Source organism: Chelonoidis abingdonii, chromosome 19 (assembly GCF_003597395.2).
Source record: "Chelonoidis abingdonii isolate Lonesome George chromosome 19, CheloAbing_2.0, whole genome shotgun sequence".
In the NCBI taxonomy this organism is placed as follows: domain Eukaryota; kingdom Metazoa; phylum Chordata; order Testudines; family Testudinidae; genus Chelonoidis; species Chelonoidis abingdonii.
Window position 1 is genome coordinate 39,134,828 of NC_133787.1, and position 19,634 is coordinate 39,154,461.

The 19,634-nt window shown below is 52.2% G+C and overlaps 1 protein-coding gene across 12 annotated transcripts in view; it reads right to left on the reverse strand.

Annotated features, from left to right (window-relative positions):
- CBFA2T3 (CBFA2/RUNX1 partner transcriptional co-repressor 3) overlaps positions 1-19,634 on the reverse strand; it is a 205,279-nt gene that overhangs the window by 73,867 nt on the left and 111,778 nt on the right. For 3 of the 12 annotated variants that reach the window (XM_075073885.1, XM_075073884.1, XM_032764231.2), the window contains exon 1: positions 4,333-6,062. The exons of 5 other annotated variants lie outside the window; for them this stretch is intronic. The gene's annotated coding sequence lies outside the window, so the exon portion shown is untranslated. Of the gene's footprint in view, positions 1-4,328; positions 6,064-14,451; positions 14,550-19,634 lie in introns of those variants that run through there. 4 more of the 12 variants (XM_032764233.2, XM_075073883.1, XM_032764232.2 and 1 more) reach the window with 4 other exon arrangements.

Consider the following 19,634-nt stretch of genomic DNA (forward strand, 5'->3'; position numbering starts at 1 on the left):
TTGCAGCTGGAGAGTGCACTTTGGAATTTACACCCGATTGTTACTGGCTGAGGCAATGCACCACTTTGGAACGTTTTACCACATTGTTCCTGGTGGCCTATACCACCACCTCAGAGCCTCTTTCTTTAACATGGTGGGAGGCTTCCCTGAGCCGAGAGCCCCTTCCCACCAGGTCTCTTTCCTGTGACTGGCAAACCCATGGAGCTCAGTCTGCCCGGATTCAAACGCGGACAAAGACCCAAACACAAGAAGCAAAAAAGAGCAAGAATCTTAAAATGACGCGCGATGAATGTCTTGCATGTTACATTGCTCTATAAATTCAGCCTCACAAGCATGCATTTTTAAATTACTTGCCTCAAATATCAAACCACAAGAGCCCCAGAGATTAGTGTGAGTGTCTGGAGTGAGGCCTCCCTTTTGTAATACAGGACAGCAGAGGGGGGTTCTGTACATAACCCCACCGATAGCAGGGTCACTTTCCTGGGCTCCATAGAACAGCCTGACTCAAGTTAGAAGGAAGGGAAAGAGAGCTAAAAATGCCACTAACCACAGGTAAGGAGTAAAACCTTCCCTGCTGGATGGGACATGGGCTGAGTCTGACTGGAAGCAGTGAACAGAAAAGCCCTTCTCCGTACAGCAAAATTCATCTTTGTTTTCCTTCCCAGTGACTCTCTGGCTCACTGCAAAGTCCCACAAATCAAACCAAAAGCAAAACTCTAACTTCTATTTTTATGTGGAGGGAAATACATTTCCAAACAAAGGACTTTCCTTCTTTGCGTCTCAAGAGGTAAAACTCAGCTCGTCCCCAGCTGACCCCACATAAATCATTTCCCAGCATAGCAAACAGAGTATAAGTCATAAAAATGGTGTATAACATTTTAACAAAAACCCCATGTCAAGTTTCAATGAACATCTCTCCAAGTCAGGACTGACTCTCACATGCTTCCTCTCCAAGATCACTGCTTCAGTTGGTTGCTGGGGGAGTCAGAGTGGTCTGGTGGTTAGAGCGAAGGACTGGGAAGCAGGACTTTTCAGTTCCATCCTTAGCTTCTGCCTGTGGTTTTGGAAGAGTCACTGAACTTCTTTGTCTCTTAGTCATCTCCAGTGTAAACAGCAATATTGACCTCTACCTCACCTGGGGGCGGGGTTGGGAAGGGGTGTGTGTGCTGAGAACTGATGTTTGCAAAGTGCTTTGAGATCCTCGGCTAAAGGTACAAAGGATTATTATTCCCTTTTCCTTAAAGGCAGAATTGTTCTTGGACAGGCATTGGGCGAGTACAACAGAGGGAGCATGCCTAGATGTTCTTTCTAAACTAAAGGCTGACTAGACCATCACTCCACGTAACGGACACCGTCAACTCACATCCGACCCCAAATTAAAATGTTGTAAAAACAAGATTTTTGTGACAGCCCAAGATCGGTAGAAAGGTTTCATCAGCTAAAGAAAGAAGGAAAAACCAATAAAAAAGAGTTGTTTCCAATTGAATGAGCATTCTGTGTGGTTCATGTTGTTCTAGGATGGGAATGCCTCTACCCAAGGATTCCCCTGCAGTGTTTGACAGGGAAATACTTAACAAGAACCTAAAGTTGAAACTGACTCTAAACAGAAGTGAAATTGACCTCACTGATTTTCATTGCCCAAGATGAGAGCAAAGTAAAATGTAAAAAAGAGCAAGAAGAGCAAAGGACACTGGCTGTATAAAATTCTTTCCCTTCTCAGGATGTAAGGACATAAGGAACCGAGCTTTACAGGCACTGGTTGTCAAGATGACCGCTCCCTTTAACATATCTCTAGTCATTTCAGTGGCTATCCAGCACCACAAGCCATTGTTGAAATAAAAACACACCTAGACTTGGTTGCAAGCTCAGATTGGGAAGGACACAACATGCAGTGCTGAATGATTTGGCGCAATGCACTTAGCCCTCCACTATAAACCAGTGGGACTGAATGACTGAAATGGGCCTTGGCTTGTCATGTTAGAACGTGATTTAGGTTTCTGGATACTGGGGGGGATATTTTGAATTGCTGTTTTTCCTCAGGCCACAACTGCTGCATCAGAACCAAATGTGCCGTTAAGACACACTGGACAGACTGCTGAGCAGGAAGACTGGATACTCCAGAAGACAGATCTTTAATGAAATTCTGCAAGACAGGGGCACTGAATGAAAAACAGGGGACAGAATCTTACACTGGTTAATTACTATTTTGATTAGAAGCATGTTAAGGCAAATTCAGATAGCTGGATTGCTCCTAACCAGCCCTTGTTTTAAAACCTACATTAAACTTTTTTACAGCACATATACATTTTTCTCAGTTAGCTCTGGGTTTCTTCCTTATGACTCAGAAAGTCTCCTGAGAAGAATTATGCATCTCCTCAACACTAAGTCTAAATCAATCAGTCAGCCACTCTGAACGTCTGATGTGGAGCTGACCATTTCTTATGACTCTGAGGAGGGACTGGCTCGCTGCTCTTGCAGCCATTCGTGCAGGGAGGAAAATGACTTCTTCCAGCCGTGCAGAAAGGGAAAATTTGTGAAGCAAAAATGGGAGAGATTTGCTGCAGGTGGGCACAAAATGAGGCTGCTTCCCTGTGGAACTGGTGGCCGCGTCAGATTATGGAGTGTTCAGACACCAGCCGCTCGGCTTCGGGAAAGTATCCACACAGGACACTCCACTTTGCAAAGGAGAGAACACGGATCCTGCGCTCTCAGCCCAGAACTGGCTTCTGGTCCACGGCAGAAGAAAAGGGCAATGCCAAGCCCTGCAGTTCTTCCTCAGGCAAAATTCCTCCAGACATTAGTTGGAGAGTTGACTGAGTGAGGACTGCAGCATCAGGCCCCAAAGAAGCCACCATTCTTCGATGGTCGCAGACTGACGTTTTCCAGAGCGACCACCGACGTTAGGTACCTCCTTGAGGGGGTGGGGGTGGTAATGGACTTCTTCCAGGGGGCTGATTCTCAGGAAGTGCCCAGCACCCCCTTTCAGGAAACCAGGCACAGAACAGCTCCCTTGACAGGGAAATGCTTCTCTCCTGCCCCTCTCTCCCCTGCACTGCATGTCTGGTGGCCCTGCTGTGTAACTCTCTGTCCCCGCATGTGGCCCTCAGGGGAACCCTGGCTACTTACATGGAGAGATCTTCAGGGCAGGGCTGTGGCTTTGCTCTGTTGGTGCAGCACAAGTGGGGTGGACCCTGCCTGGGGTTTTGGGGCACTGCCCTAAAACAAATATTGGCCGCTGCTGAGAATCAGAAAGGTTCCGCCCCGGCACGGCCATGTTAGATGCTGTCTCAGGTACTGCCCTGAGCCAAGTGTTTGGTGGGGACAGGTCCGGCTCTGGTGGCAGCTGGCAGAACAGGCTACAGGGGAGCAGATCAGTTGCTCCATTGTCTTTTCTGTCCCTTTATTGACTTCCCAGCTTCGTCCTGTGGACAAAGGTCTCTAACACCCCAGCTTTGCTGCACATGCCGCTTGACACTGAAAACCTACCATGAACCAACCAACCACCGCGCAGATCACTTGGCAGGACAAACCTGGCTCTTGGCAGCCGGGCAGGGGGGTCCCCTCCACCAAAAAAAGTTCTTTCACTCGCCCTGGCTCCTCGTGGGGCCTGGGCCTCTGGCCCCATGGAAGAAACACTTGTTCTCCCCAGCTTTCCAGCATGTCTCCCTCCCGCCACGCTGGTAATCCCCAGCTCCCTCTGTGTGTCCCGCTGCCTGGCAGAGAGCACGGGCCACCGGGCGGGAAGAACCCGCAGGGGCTCCGGGCGGGCCAGCTGGAGCGGGAACTAAGTCAGCGATGCGGCCCTGGAGCCCGAGCCCCGAGTGCCCCTGTCTGTCCGCAAACCAGGCCAGCTCCCGGCCCCCTCACCTGCTGCATCCCCTCCATCGCCCGCCCCCACAAGCACCCGCCAGCCGGGATCTGAGCCCCGCATCTTCCTACCCGCCACTCGGGGAGGGGCACAGGCAAGAGGCTTCCTGCTCTCCCCTAACTGTCTAATGAATCCAAGCCTCCGTCCTGGGGGCACCCCCGCCCACGCAGCCCCATGAGGATCGCTCCCTTGTCTGGAAGGGAGGGTAAGGCCCCCCCATTTGTAGCTCAGCAGGACCAGCAAGAAGGACTGGCCCCTGTCTGCCTGGAAGGAAAGTTTAAAGAGCCTGCGTCCCCCGCCCCGCCGCCGCAGTCCCCCCTGCATGAGCCCCGCACCTGGAGGACAAGCCAACCCACGCGGGCCGCCGGGGAGCGCTCCCACGGCCGGGGCAGGGCAAACACGCCAGTCCCAGGGCACTTCCACGCGCGCGCGCTCGTTCCCCAGTGGGGAGGAGAGGGACTTACTGGCCGGAGGTCGGGAAGGAGCCGTGAGGTAATTTCACACGCCCGGGGACAGCCGGGATCCAGAGGCGGCGAATGCGCTGCTCGGCTTTCTAGCAAAACCCAAAGGGAGTTAATCCAAGCGGGCTGCGGGGGGCGCGGGCCGAAGCGCGGGGGCCGACAGGGGGCTGCGCCCTTAGTCCCATGCCCCGGGCACCTGCCCGAGGCTTCCTGCGGGGGCCGGGCGCTCCCCTGTCCCGGGCGCGCTGAGCTTCGCTGCGGCGGCGCCGGGCGCTCTCCTCCCTGGGCAGCGCAGTCCTCAGTCTCTGCGCTCCTTGTGCGCGCTGCCCCGGCGCAGTCCGGCCGCCGCTGGCCCCGCGGCTCTTCCGCAGCCAGGAGAAGGGAAAGGAAGCGCCGGGCGCTGCGCTGCGCGGGGCCCGGGTTCTTTGGTATGTGGCGGTGGCAGCAGCGGCCGCCGTCCCCCCGGGGCGCTCTTCACCTCCTGCCCGCTGGCTGCCCGGGCAGACCCACCGCTCTCGCCTGGTTTCTCATCTTCTCTCTGCCCCCTTCACGCCCGCCGGGGCTCATCCCTCCGGCCGGGGGCCATGGAGCGAGGAGACCTCTCGGCCAGGGAGCCCCGGGGCGCACGGGGGCTGCTCTTTGCGGCGCTGACCCTCCTGCTGTTCAGCCCGTTGGCTCGCCGGCTCCGACTCTCTCCAGCCCGGGGGACTCCGCTAGCGCCGCCGCCTCCTCCGCTCGCCTCTGCCCAGCGCCATCTGGGGCGGGCTCCGCCGTATGATCTCCCTCGGACAACTTCCCCGAGCTGTCAGGCTGCCCAGCCGCCGCCTCCTGCTCCTCCTCCCGCCGCACCAGGCGCCCCGCAGCTGCCTCTCGGTGCCGGCTCCCCGCCACCTCCCCTTCGGGCAGCTCCTTCGTTAGCGACCCCTGCCCCGAAAGCGCCGCTGGGGGAGCGGGTCTGCCGAGCCCGGATCCGCCTTGCCCGGCTGCAGCCCCCGGGCGAGCTCCGAGGGGTTCCGGGTGCAGGGGGGCTCTTCACGCGCGCCCCGTTCCTTCCCCGGGGCGCCTGGAGGTGCGAGGCGATCCCACCCCCTCCAAACTGCCGGTCCGGCGTGTCCGCAGGGGAAGCCCCCGGCCGGGTCCTTTAGTGCGTGGCCAGCGCCCCGCAGGCTGCCGGCTCCCGGGTCCCGCGAGGCAGCGCGGCTCGTACTTCCCGGTGCATCGCGCCTCCGCGGCTCCCGCTTCGCACACCCGCCTTTTGCAGGCTCTTGGCTAACTCCAGGGTCCGGTGCGCTGCACCCTCCCGCTCCCGCCGCGAGCCCCGCAGCGGTCGGGCCGTTCCGCGAGGGCTCCCTCCTGATGGTGTCCAACCGCCAGCAGCCCCGGCCGCTCCGCTCCGCTCCCCGCCTCGCCTCCCGTCTGATTGAGCTCTCGCTCCGGTGCTTCTCAGTTTGATGCAGCGCCCGGCAGCCTATGGGGTGGGCTGGCCGCACCTCCCAGCCGCGCCCTGCAGGGGGCGCTCCACTACTGCTGCAATCCCCGCCGGCTCCGCGGCAGATGTCACAGTGCGCCCAGCCGGGTTGCTGCATTTCTTCGGGGTGGGTTTTTCTCTCTCCCGCTCTTTGGGGCAGGGCCGAGCGGGGGGTTGCAATGTGGAAAATGCAAATCGAATTTAATATCTTCTAGAAGAAGCAAAACGGATCCACCTTTCAGATGCACAGAGTGCAATGATCAACTGCCTCTGCACTGGGTGCGCAGGACTCTGTGTGTGTTAACATGCTCCACACCTCTCTCTTTTCTTTCTCTCGCTTTTATATTTTCCCTTTGTCTGTGGCACTGGGGGGTTCCTCTCTCCCTTCTTCTGGGCTTGCTGTCTTTTGAGTTCTTCCAACTTTATTCCCTAAAGAGGCTGCTGCCAAGTTCTTGCTGCTGCCATGATTACAAGAGGGCATGGCTTGAGACTTTTTTAAAAAAAGAAATCAGATGGCTCAGTTGCAAAATCTATCAGCACAGACAACTTTATAAATGCCTCCCTTGCAGCTTGACTAGTGCGTGCGCGCACACACACACACACACACACAAAATCAGTGGAAATTTTCCCTCCGCACATACCAATTCTACTACAAAGTTGTTGTTCCTTTTGTGCAAGGGTCAGTAGAAAAATAAATACTAGGAATAAGCCTGGCCTCCTGTGTAGCTGTTGGGCTTGTCAGGTGGCCTGCCTGTGTGCATTGTTGTGGAGCCTTTGACACACACATGGATTATTTGTATTTTGTTTTTTAATATAATAATTCCCCCAAACCCCCTTTCTGAAGCCTCTTTAGCAGGATCCATGTCATGACACACAGCCCCTGCTGGAGAGGACCTGTCAAGGCAGCCATGAAGAAGTGATGTTGACCAGTGAGACTTTTCCCTAAGAAAACAACGGGACTTTCATTCAGGCATCGTACTCTAACCCAGTTCAGCCTTAGAACAGAAGTGCCACCTCTCCAATATCACTCATTTAGACCCAATTTTACTCCCATATGACATTTTACTGCCTTCTGATAGTACCGCAGAAAGGCATCTGGGGGTTATAGCGGATCACAAGCTAAATATGAGTCAACAGGGTAACACTGCTGCAAAAAAAGCAAACGTGATTCTGGGCTGTGTTAGCAGGAGTGTTGTGAGCAAGACATGAGAAGTAATTCTTCACTCTACTCAGGCCTCAGCTGGAGTATTGTGTCCAGTTCTGGGCACCACTTTTCAAGAAAGATGTGGACAATATGAAGAAAGTCCAGAGAAGAGCCACAGGAATGATTAAAGGGCTAGAAAACATGACCTATGAGGGAAGATTGAAAAAACTGGGTTTGTTTAGTCTGGAGAAGAGAAGACTGAGAGAGGACATGGTAACAGTTTTCAAATACATAAAAGGTTGTTACAAGGAGAAGGGAGACAAATTATTCTCCTCAAACTCTGAGGACAGGACAAAAAGCAACGAGCTTAAATTGCAGCAAGAGCCGTTTAGGTTGGTGTGACAGGGTGCTGGTCAGGAGATCTGGCCAGGCCCCTGTTAGCCCCAGCTCCAGAGGGAATTAATTGGAGCTGGCAGGGTGTGGCTGGTTGCCAGGCTAAAGAAGAAACACCTGTGGGTTTTATGGGCCGGGGGCTGTATAAAGCTCACAGGAAGAAAGCAGAAAAGGGAGGACCGTGAGTCTGGAGTCCCCAGCTAGCTGTCCCCCAAGGGGCTACCTAGACTGAATTGAACTGTATCTAAAAGGTGGTGAGAACAAACACTGAAAATAAAAGGGCCCCGGTGTTTGCACAGAGAGGTCTCTGGTTGGTTTTTGAGAGGAGCGGTGAAGTGCACTGCTACAGTTGGACATTAGGAAAAACTTCCTACCTGTAAGGGTGGTTAAACACTGCAATAAATTGCCTAGGGAGGTTGTGGAATCTCATGTTGGAGATTTTTAAGAGCAGGTTGGACAAACACCTGTCAGGGATGGTCTAGATAACACTTACTCCTGCCTTGAATGCTGGGGACTGGACCAGGTGACCTCTTGAGAATCTATGATTTTAGATCCAATTTTACCTCCATCACCTAAACTTCCTCCACTCTACAACAGACTGGACTTTATTTCCCTGTTTTATTGTCAGTTAGTTACATCAGAAAAGCTGAATCACGCAGATTTATTGCTGGAGACACTTGCTCCACATCTGGACACCCTTCTGCTGATATTTTAGGGTGTGTCCCTTGGCTCGAGACCGGGTTGCCTCTTCAGGGGTTAATCCTGTTCCCACCGCAGTCAGTTGGAGTTCTAGTGTTTAGCTGGCAGAGAGGTGTGTGGCAAAAAGTAATCAATGTGATTTCACTATGTGAGACGATTAGGCCAAACGGTTACCTCAGGGTATCCAGAACAAGAGTCCTCACTGCCAAATGATTCCTTATTACAAAGAGGTTGCTAACTCTCTCCCCTTTCCCAGGAACTAACAAAAGGCCAAGCTACTGCCTTCTGCCACTGTTGTATCCCTGCAGATATTCATCTTGCAATGGCCAAGTCTGAACAGCTCCTGGACACCATGATTCAGACAGCCCGAGGCCTGGACAGGTACTGGATAGGTTCTCATCAGAGTTACTTGGTACGGGATGCAAAGTGGTTCTGTTTATCTGTACCAAAGCTTGAGCACAAGCAAGGGCCCCAGAGAAGGGGACTGGTGGGTGCTGTGCTCAGCTCACCATGGTGGAAGTTTCTATGACAACGAGATGCATGTGTGCAGGGTTGCTGTAGCCGGGTCGGTCTCAGGACACTAGTGAGACAAGGTGGATGAGGTAATGTCTTCTACTGGACCAGCTTCTCTCTCCCTACCAGAAGTTGGTCCAGAAAGAGAGATTCCCTCTTCCATCTGATCTCTCCAGAGAGATACTTGTCAGGTTCAAACCGCAGAGCTGGGCTCAGGCTGCAGAGTTTGGGGGCAGAGGCTCAGGCCTGGCTTTGATGGACTGTGACTTGTGTTTGGAAACAATGGGCTCGATCCCGCCAACTCTTCAGCTCACTAAGCTCATGGGGACCCTGCAGGGCTGGTCCCACCACCTTTAATTCTGAGCTTGAAAGGCAATGTCATTTCCAAGCTCAGTATCTTGGGGTGGGGTGTCCTTTCCTCTAGCACCACCAGCCACGGAGCAGCAGCAGAGTCCCTGCCCAGCAGCTACTGCAGCCAGTTGTGTGGCCCTAGTTCCTGCCGTCTGAGGTGAGGGGGATGGACTGCAGAATTCACAGACTGGTGGATTCCCAGGTCCCCAACCCCTCTGGACCTCGCCCTTACCCTGCATGAAGCATCCCCACTGACAGCTCACAGGGAGCCCGGGAAGCTGGATTCAGCTCTCCAAGCCCTGTCCCCCACCACGAGTGGTGCGGCCCCACCTGTGTCCCAGCCAGCAGACCCCCTGCAGCTGCAGAGGGGGGAGGAGAAGGGTTTGCCCCAAAGAAACAAATTTTTCAAAAAGCAAAGGCTGACATGAGCGTAGGAAAAATGCACCCACGCACACCTGTCTTTGCACACACAAACAGAGCTTGGTGCCTGCAGAGCCTCCTTTGCATAGACAGACACCCAGCTGGCACATGCAAATACGCGGGGCCGGGAGGGTTATGTGAACACGGATTCCCCATGCACAGTTCAGACTCTGCCGCCCTCCGGAACACGTGTCCCTAAACATTTGGGTCTAGTACTAGACAGCAATATTTTCCTTCCGAATGGCAGCGTGAGATGGAAACTAGTTGGCCTCCATTGCAGAGTCAGCAAAGGCCTTGTGCTGAAAATGCTCGTGGAACTAGACCCATTCCAAAAGAGAGACCTGGCGTGAGTGAAGGTCGGCATCTCCTCTGCTGCGGAGACGTGACATTTTACCGGCGCGTCGGCATTGAAAAGGCAGAAACAAAGCTTTTGTCTGAAGATCTAAGCAAAGCCCATGTCATTCAGCTAAGGGAGCCATTGATAGGGAACTCTGTGCATGACCTGAATGTCTGGATGTATAGGTGATGGCTTAAGTCTGATATGACATTTATCTTCACAAGTGAGGAGACAGATAACTTATTCATGCCTGGGCCACTCTTCAGTTATCCGATGTTTACTCGCCAGTGGAGATATCATTTCAGATCCAGCTCAGCCACCATCTTACATTTATTTCTGCTAACATGGGGATCCTCTCGCTCTGCTAGGGGAATTATGCTTATAATGTATATAGCAGAAACATTTACTTGGACAGCAGAAGTTGACCATATGCTTTAGCCAAAACGGCCATCGATCAAATTGTTTCCAGCTGGATTTCAACCCCTCAAATAGTTAACAGCCTCCCCGCGAGCCGGACTTCGCTCCGGACAGGTGAACAGAAGCAGCTGCCTTATTAAACGTTTCCATTTGTGTTGAGTAGAACAGGGTCCTTTCGCAAATCAGGGCCATACAAACAGCAGATTCATCAGTTTCTAATTAAATGATGGCAGCGTGCACATTTAATTAAATAGACTGTTTGAACAATTCTTTATCATGGCCCTAGAGATCAGCAGAGCATCCCATGGCATGACCTTGAGATGGTGCGAGACAAGCCTATTCCACCCAGGTGCCTGTGGACGTTCCTCAGGGACATCCTCCCAGGAGGAGTTAAGGATTTGGCTGGTTTGTTTAGTTTGTGTTTAGGTGATGGATGCTGTCAAATCAGCTTTTTCATTTTGTCATTGGGGCTTCAGAGGATCACACAAACCAGAGAGGGAAGAGACTTATTAGGTTGATCCTGCAATCCCACCTAGCTCATTATTCAGGCCCATTATGTCCAAATGTGCCCACAGATGTACATACACAGCCTCTGTCGACTGCCGCAAGAGTCACGTGTATGCATGAGAGCTGGGTGATGCGGCAAAGCTTGCCCTGAATTATGCACTGTGCAGCCCAACTGAATTCTAACCCAGGGCAGAAACTGAGACGCGTTCTCTATTAGGAGCGAAAGCTCTCTGCACAAGGGGCCGTTCTGCATTGTTTGCAGGCCCAAGACTCCCAGTGGGGTCAGTGGAAAGTTGCGGTCTGAAAGGCACACAGAATCGGGCTTGGATTACTGGTTTATATGGGCTCCTCCTGTGATACCCCTCTTCTTTTCCTTTGTTTCGCAACCGACCTGAAGTCCAACACCAACCTGTGTCTGGTTTTTAGTCATTGTGCCAGTGGGGTTTGGCTCCCAGCCTGAGAACTTGCAGGGAACTTTTGGGCAGAAGATACTTTTATGGTCAAGCTGCAGAATGGGAACTCTGACCAAGCCTGCAGTGGGATTGGGGCCAGGTGATGTAAGCCTCTATCCCCTTGAGGAGTCCCAGCTAAGCTGTTTGCATGAGTAAGGTCTATTCACATAAGAGTCTGCTGGATCAGGCCCCTCACTGGTGGCCCTGTGTGGGTGTGAGAGAGACTGCGAGAGCGTATCCGCTACCAGAAAATGGCTCGGGTGATTGATCAATATCCAAACACATGTGCATCATGCTGCATAGACGGCTAGTTATTGGCAGAGCCAGCCAGCTACAATGAGTTATATCAAGTGCAAGGATAAGCCCTTGGGAGGTGCCACTCCTGCAAATCTAGCAGCCGGCGCTAGTGCATCCCACTTCATGGGCTGTACCACCAGCCTAGCTTTGTCTTCTCCTGCGGCTTTGCTCCAGCAACAATCTGTGTGGCAACTGGGACAAGCTGTAGTTTGTTGGGGTTTTTTACTAATCGGCAATAAAATCTAACCTATGTTGGTTGACAGGAACACGACGTGTTTCCCCTGGGTGTAAGTTTGGGTGGCAGGGTCTGTTTCCTTTCTATTCAGTGCCCAGGGACTGTAATTTCAGTCTACTGAAGTCATAATTTACTACTGTGAAAATAAACATCTGTGTTAGCTTGTTTTATTCTGCGGGCTTCGTATGAGTGTTAATAATTCACAACCTGCATACTTCTACATGGGGCTGCACCGCCTGGCTGATTGCACAACCCTTCCGCTAACACACAGAGACGCAAGCTTCCCCTGTCCCTTTTGCATGGGTCTCACATACTACAGATATCTTGGTATGTTTCTCCCAGGGGTTCTATCCTTCAAGACAGATAGGAGATGATGAGAGAAGTGCCACTTAGCACTAAGCCACGGGTAAGGAGGAAATCAAGAGGAAGTCTGCTGTGAGATAAAGGTAATATTTTATGTAAAGATGATGGAGTTTAAAATCTGGGCGTTTTGGAAAGCTTCCTGTTTCTGAGCGTCCTGGTGCTTGCTTGTTTGCTGTATTTGCAATAAATATTAAAGGAGATTTTCCCCATCAAGGTCAAATCCAGCCTGCAAGTCCCTCTGTTAGGATAAAATTCTCCACCCAGCTCCATAGGGAGGACGTCACCTTTAGTGCCCTGCTTGGGTAGCTGTAATCCCCGCCCATGCAGCGAGAACCAGATATTCGGAGTCTAGATCTGCCCCGCTGCCTTCAGAGGAGAAGTTTGCCAATATGACTAAGAGGGCAGTTTGCTTCATAGCATGCTGCACAGGTGACTCACTCACAGATATTCTTCTTGCAGGACACCTGATTGCATCAGCAAGGCCATTTTCAAGGGTCCCAGGGCAGAGGAGCACCCCCATGGGAACATCTGACTCTCCAGGCCAGTGAGGACAGGCTCAGCTTGTGCTTTGAAGGTGAGGTTCTTCAGAAGTCCTATCTGAGGCTTTAAACTGGCTTCCAGGTCATAACAAAGGGGGGGTTCAGACCAGGCATGAGAGTTAAGACACTTGTGTTCTATTTGCATCTCTAGCGTAGATTTCAAGTGTGACCATGGGCAAGTCACTCTGTGCCTCAGTTTCTCAATCTATGAATTGGGAGTGATTGCCTATGCCACAGGGGTACTGCCAGGCTAAGCTTGTCATCTTCACAGGGAACCTACTGTAGAAAGGAACAAGGACTCCAGCATTTTTGTTGTTTTTAGAAAAAAGAACAGGAATATTTGTGGCACCTTGGAGACTTAACACATTTATTTGAGCATAAGCTTCTGTGGATACAAACTAACACAGCTACTCCCCGATACTGTAGAAAGGCAAATGGTTATCGACCAGAGGAATGAGATTAACCAATTGGTCAACAACTACCACTTAAGGACCCGTTCATGGCTTCATGGGACACTCAGCAAAACATTTTTCAGGGGCAATTCAGTCTAAGCTTCTCTGTCACCTTCTTCTCCATAGGACGTGAACATACACAACATTGTTCTATTTAACTCTGTATCGTCAGTGGAGATATTTGCATCGGAGACCATAGTAATGGGTATTCTAGAAAGCTAGCTAGAGACGGGGGTGTGGGGCTGTATGGATAGAAAATTGGCTTCTGGTATTTTCCCCATTCAATGTCAGAGTCCTGTTTATGATGTGAGAATAGCCTCTGCAGCAGCCTATTGGGACTGTACAAGCAGCGAGCAGAAGAGGTGGGAGCAGGTGAACTGCTAAGCAGTAAGGATTCTGTTTTCCTACCAGTGTCCTTAGTAAAAATGAAGGCAGGAGAACACGCCCGGGAGGGAGGCAATGAGGCAGCAGGGCTGTTCTCCAGGAGGCCCAAGCAGCTCTTGCAGAGAAAGGAAAGAGAATGCTAAGTGCCATGGATCCGCTTGCAGGGCGATCCGGGGCTGATGGCAGTGGAGAAAGGGCACAGCTGAGAGACAGAGAGGGAATCTGATGGGAGGGAGAAAAGAACAGGCCCAAGGCGAAGCCCCAAGCAGAGCTCCTGTGAAATCTGGTGGCTAAAGGTCCTTTCCTATGAAACAGGACATGGTCTCATGTCTGCTAATGCCTCCCACCTTCAAACCAGCACAGATCTGAACTGCCAGGGACACAGACCCTGACTTGTCCTTTGCTACCAGGCCCCTCTGCCCCAGAGAATGCAAAGGGATGGGGGGAGGGAGGTTGAGGTAGTAGCTTTTATTGGACCAGCCTCTGCTGGGGAGAGAGAGAAGCTTTTGAGCTCACCCAGAGCTGTTCTTCGGCTCTGGGAAATCTCTGAGTACATTGCCTAGATCTGAAGAATAGCCCTGTGCAGCTCGGAAGCTTCTCTCTCTCTCTCACCAGCGGAAGTCGGCCCAATAAAAGATGTTCCCTCCCGCACCTTGTCTGTCTAATATCCAGGGACTGATACGGCCGCAGTGGCACTGCATGCAACTAGAGAATGCTGGAATCGCAGCCCTGCCCGTGGCTTCACTGCACAAAACACCCCCGGGGATGGCACAGTCCCTCAGAGCCTGGGTCAACTGACTCGGGCCAACAGAATTCATGCTATGGAGCTCAACATAGCCGTGGAGACGTTCTGACTTAGATTTCTGAGCCGGGGCTCCCGGGAACGTCTACGCTGCTAATTTGAACCCCAAAGCAGAAGCTGGAGTCAGTCGACGCTGCCACGGGGGGATTGTGGGTTTTTTTTGCAGTGTAGACAGTGGCTACTGAGTGGCGTGCTGAGATCACACTGCTCTAGGCAAGGCTGGCCGCCACACTCCCCATGCCCTACTGCACCACAGACCCTCCAGTGTCAGCAGCTGCAATGGTGCAACTGGCCAGATGGGGTTAGTGTGAGGCTTGGACTCCCTCAGTCTGTTCTCGGGGTTTCTCACCTTCCCTGCTCAGTTTGAAAAGCAGGAGGAATATGGCGCTTCCCTCGTTTGCATTTGCATCTTCCCAGCTCTTTATCTTTCTCTCTGTCTCCGTATTGCTGCAATTACAGACACTTTAAAACACAATGATCTGGCTGTTAATGTGATGGATGACAGAAGCTTTCTGTCTGGTTTAAATCATCCCCTAGAGTGAGCAAACTTCGCTGGATTAACCCCTTCCTGGCCCAAAACTGGCTCCCTCCCCAGGCCCTGTGGATATTGTTTAAAGAGTAAAATGACATGCTAGTGTATCTAGATTTCGTTCCTGTAAAGTGACTCGTGCAGCTGAGGACTCCTGCAAGGCCCGTGCAGCTGAGAGAGCCTCTTATTTTCTTTCTCTTGCATTCAGAAGGGGAACAAAGATGTGTCCTTTTAGCTTCTCAGCTGGACAAGAGGGAAGGGTGATTTCACTTTTAAAGGCATGTTTATCCAACTCTCTGCTTCCTATTGGAGACGATCCATTCCCTCAGCAATAGTGCAGGAGCATACCACCGACAGCGACGCTATAGCTTAGGGCAAGTGTGACCAGCTAGGCATTTAACCAAGCAGCGCAGCATGGAATTCCCAGCACTGCATCTCTGTGTGCACGATGCACCTGCACATACACATGCACACGGTTCTGTCCGCTGAAGAGGGGCCACCTCCTGCCTTCAGGTAGGGCCCTACCGCTCCCACTGAGGACCATGGCAAACATTTGTAAACTGAGTTTGACGAGTCTCAGTCTAGCTCCCAGGAGACAGGCATCCTCATCACTAAACTACTAGCACCTTGGGAAGTGCTAGTGGGCTCTGCCTCACCGTCTCTCCCCCACTGGCTGCAGGAGCAGCCCTCTGGATCAGGAGAAAGGTGTAGGGAATGGCACCTGGCACTGGACTTATCCCACGGCTAAAGAGAGGCCCCGTTCCCCAGTCTGCCACCTTTCCCCAGCATGTAATTGGCATGAGCACCTAAGCAGTCACCTGGCCTCTCCTGCAGCCAGCGGGTCATGCTTGCAAGTTGGCAGGATTCTGCAGCCAGCTCTGGAAATAGTTGGCACTGGTGAAGGGAGGAGTTGGGGGAGGGAAGATCTTGCACTTCTGCATTCTCCGCAGCTTTGTTTCACTACTGTGGGAACGGAGATTAGGGCAGGCTGGCAGCCAGGGGTTAGCAGATAAGTGAGTGTTAGTGTTGGATAGGTCGTCTGGATCAGTTCCAGGGCAGGGCCTAGCAATCCCTCTCAGACCAAATCTGAAACCAACCAGCAGGCCTTGCAGGGGGCCAAGCCAGAGAGGACGGGGGAAGCACCCTGGCAGGCTGGCAAATCCATGGCCAGGCAGCTAAAAGTGCCTTTCCCTGGGCTGCCTGGCCAGTACTCTGCTCCTTTCTCAATCTCTCTCCCTCTGATTTCCCCAAACCATCGAGAGAGTCGAAGGGGGGCTGGGTTCTGGGAAAGTGACAATGGGCAGACAGGGTAGAAAGTGCTCTAATGAGTTTCTGTCAGTCACCCAGACACATGATTGATGGCTCAGTGTGCAACTACTGAGCGCTGGGGATTAAGTGCACATGTTATGTCAATTTCCGACTCGAGCTCTCCCTTTGTTTAAAAGAGACAGTCTGTCCTTCCCTTGCCCCTTCCCCACCAGTGCCATAGGCAGGGCCATTAACTTCATCTCCTCAGACCCTGGGGTTGCTTTATACCAAACCTGCTGTCCTGACTTTTTGATTAGTCTGAAATAGATTTTGCTGCCGGTGGAAGCCCTGCTCAGAGACTGCTGTTTCTTTTTATGCCCCCATGGGCTTGACAACATGCCAGGCCTTAGTGGGGGCACTGCCCTTAATTTTGACTGGGCATAGGGTGCCTCTCAGTGGGGCTGCATGAGTGACCCAGAGGGTTATTGCAGGAGCTAGCTGCATGCAACCACCTTGCTGTAAGTAGCTATAGGGCACTTCTCATCTGTCAACCTCTGTGTGCTGGGTTAGGACTGTTACCACTGGGGAAAGCCAGGCCAGCTTATGCCTCTGTTTTAGCCCACAGAGGGGAGAAGAAGCTGGAGAATTGGCCAGGATGAATACTTGAGTTCCTAACAAATCCACATGCTGCGGACACTACAATTTCACAATTTCCCCTGTGTACTCTTGGGGAGCCAGACTAGAACCCTGGGCCGATAGTACCATAAACACAGGCCACGGTCACTTGTGCTAGGGGAGCTTTCCCTTAGCTAGCAGCAGCAGGTCCTTTATGTGCTTGTGGCTGATTATCAGAGGGCCTGAGAGAAGTAGCATCCTTCCTTCCCCTTGCCCCCAGCTCCATGGAGTCCCCTCCCACGCAGATGGGGCTCTGCAGTTCCTGGGTCAGTGGCTGTACAAGAAGGGTGTGGAGCTGGGGCGTATCCTCTGACCTCAGAGCTAGCCTCTTGTCAGCCCAGCAAGGACTTTCCTGGGTGGATTCCACTCCCTGCACTGCCCCCCATCCCCAAGAAGTGGGCATGGGGCAGTGGCTTGTGGGAACCAGTGACAGCCTGTCTGCCCTGGGGGTGGAGCAGAGGCTGTCAGTGAAGGGCATGGTATAAATGCCTAGAGAGATACAAGAGCTGGATGGGGAGAATATACTCAAGTGGCACCCTGAAACCTCGCTGGAAATGGTCCCCAGCACGTGACTCAGACATTGCAGCTGGCGCATGCATGTGACTCACACATGTCATCTGACACATGCATGTTCAACTCAGGGCTGATAGGTGGCCGGCATGTAAGCAAACAGGGCCCAACACCTGACGTATGTGGGTGACTTGGCTGCGACACATGGCCTGTGTGCATGAATCAGGCGTGATGTGTGGTGCACGTGTGCAACTCAAGCAGGCTGCCTGGTGTGTGTGCGTGACACAGGAATGACACCTGGCACAATTATTCCTTTCAGACACCTGTGGTCGGCAGAGGAAAGTGGCTGGTGGGGGAGCAGTGCCTGGAATGGATTCTGTGGGGTGAAGCAGGGTCACTGTGCCAAACTATGACTGACAGTCGCCTTCAGCTGTGCAAACGCATGTGCCCCCAGTACCAGACATACCAATACCAGGGCCTTCTCCCCTGAAGCTGCTGGCAGATCTGGCCCCTTCAAAACTCCTCTCCCCTGCAGGTGGGGTTCGAGCTTGCACAAGTAGCATCGCAGGATTCAAATGCGCTTATTGCAAATATGTGTCTCTGTGTTTGAGGATGATGTGAGGTCTCCACTGGCCTGTGTTTATGGGTGCCTGGCTGGCTGCTTGCGTGTATATGGGTAGAGGTGTCCGGGTCTCTTTGCAGGAGAGGGTGTGGGGATGTTTTCATGGATGTTCACTGGAGGAGAGAGGGTGATAATAGTTGGTTGTGACCCTGCTGTGGTGTCTGGTTTCACCCAGTCCAAGTGGTGTCCTACCCAGTCTTGCAGGAAATGCCGATGGTTATTATTAGCAGCCAGCGAGCAGCTGTCTGCAGAGTGTTTATAAAATGCAGTCTGGGAAGAATGCAGAGTCGCAATTGCATGGGAGGGAGAGAGAGAGGCAGGCAGGACTGGACACCATCAGACATCTGTGACTAATACACAGTGTACAATGTGGCCAGGAGATTCCGCCCCCAGAGACGGTGTCACAGCCAATTTCCCGAGCAGGGAGAAATTTGCCTACAAGATGGCGATGTCTGGGCCAAGGCCAAGAAGTCTACCTGGGTAAGCACAGGACTGGGAATCATCGGTCTAATATCGCCTTTGCCACTGCTTCGTTGTGTAGCGTTTGGTGAGCCAGGTGATCACTGCCCGCAGTTAATAATTGCACAGCCCTTTGGAATTGCTGCTTATGGGCTGAGTTTGCTGAAAAGTGCTTGTGTGTTTGCGCACCAAGTCATGTATTTTTACATCAGCTGTTAGCTCGCACAGTTATTAGGGTTGCATGCACAATCACAGGAATTGTACACACACAGTTTTGCATGCACAAATGCACAAGCACTTTTCTGAAAAAATGGCCCTATTTATTGCATACAAAATAGGACAAACCCTGACTTTCCTGTCTCCCTCCACTGGCAGAGTCTGTCCTGCTCTGACCCTGTCTCCCACCAGAGGTCCACACCCTCCTCACCCTCACAAACCTCCCTTCCTCACCACTTTATAGTCATAAGGTTTAACGTCATCCGCACCTTCCACTAGAGTCCCACCAGGTGTTTAACTTCATACCTGCTGTCCTTTCACTCTCTCCACCACCAGTCGTCTCTGAGCGTGTGGGCAAGACCCACCAGGCAGATCCCTGGGAAAGAATTCTCTGGAGTAACTCCGAGCCCTCCCCATCTAGTGACCTGTCTCAAGCTGTTGGGGCTTTTGCTACAGGCAGTTGCCGATGGGCCACCGTAGGCCATTGTAAGCAGCCCCATCATACCTCCCCTCCATAAACTTACCACGCTCAGTCTTGAAGCCAATTAGGTTTTTGCCCCTACTGCCCCCCTTGAGAGGCTGCTCCAGAACTTCACTCCCCGATGGTTAGAAACCTTCACCTCATTTCAAGTCTAAACTTGTGGGTGGGCAGTTTATATCCATTTGTTCTGGGGTCCACACTGGTGCTTAACTTAAATAACTCCTCTCCCTTCCTCGTGTCCATCCCTCTGATATATTTATAGAGAGTAATCGTATCTCCCCTCAGCCTTCATTTGGTTAGGCTAAACTAGCCAAACTCTTTGAGTCTCCTCTCATAAGGTAGGATTTTAATTCCTCTGATCATCCTAACAGCCCTTCTCTGCACATGTTCCAGTCCAGTTTGAATTTATCTTTCTTACAGGAGACCAGAACTGCACACAGTATTCGAGATGAGGTCTCCCCAGTGCCTTGTACAATGGTAACACTTCCCTGTCTCTACTGGAAATACCTCGCCTGGTGCACCCCAGCAGTGCAGCCTTTTTCATGGCCACATCACATTGACGGCTCAAAGTCATCCTGTGGTCAACAACTATATCCAGGTCATTCTCCTCCTCTGTTGCTTCCAACTGATAAATTCTTAGCTTAAAGCAAAAATTCTTGTTGTTAGTTCCTGAATGCATGACCTTGCACTTTGCATTATTAAATACCATCCCATTTCTATTACTCCACTTTACAAGGTCATCCAGATCTTCTTGTGTGATATTCTGGTCCTCCTCGGTCTGGGCAATACCTC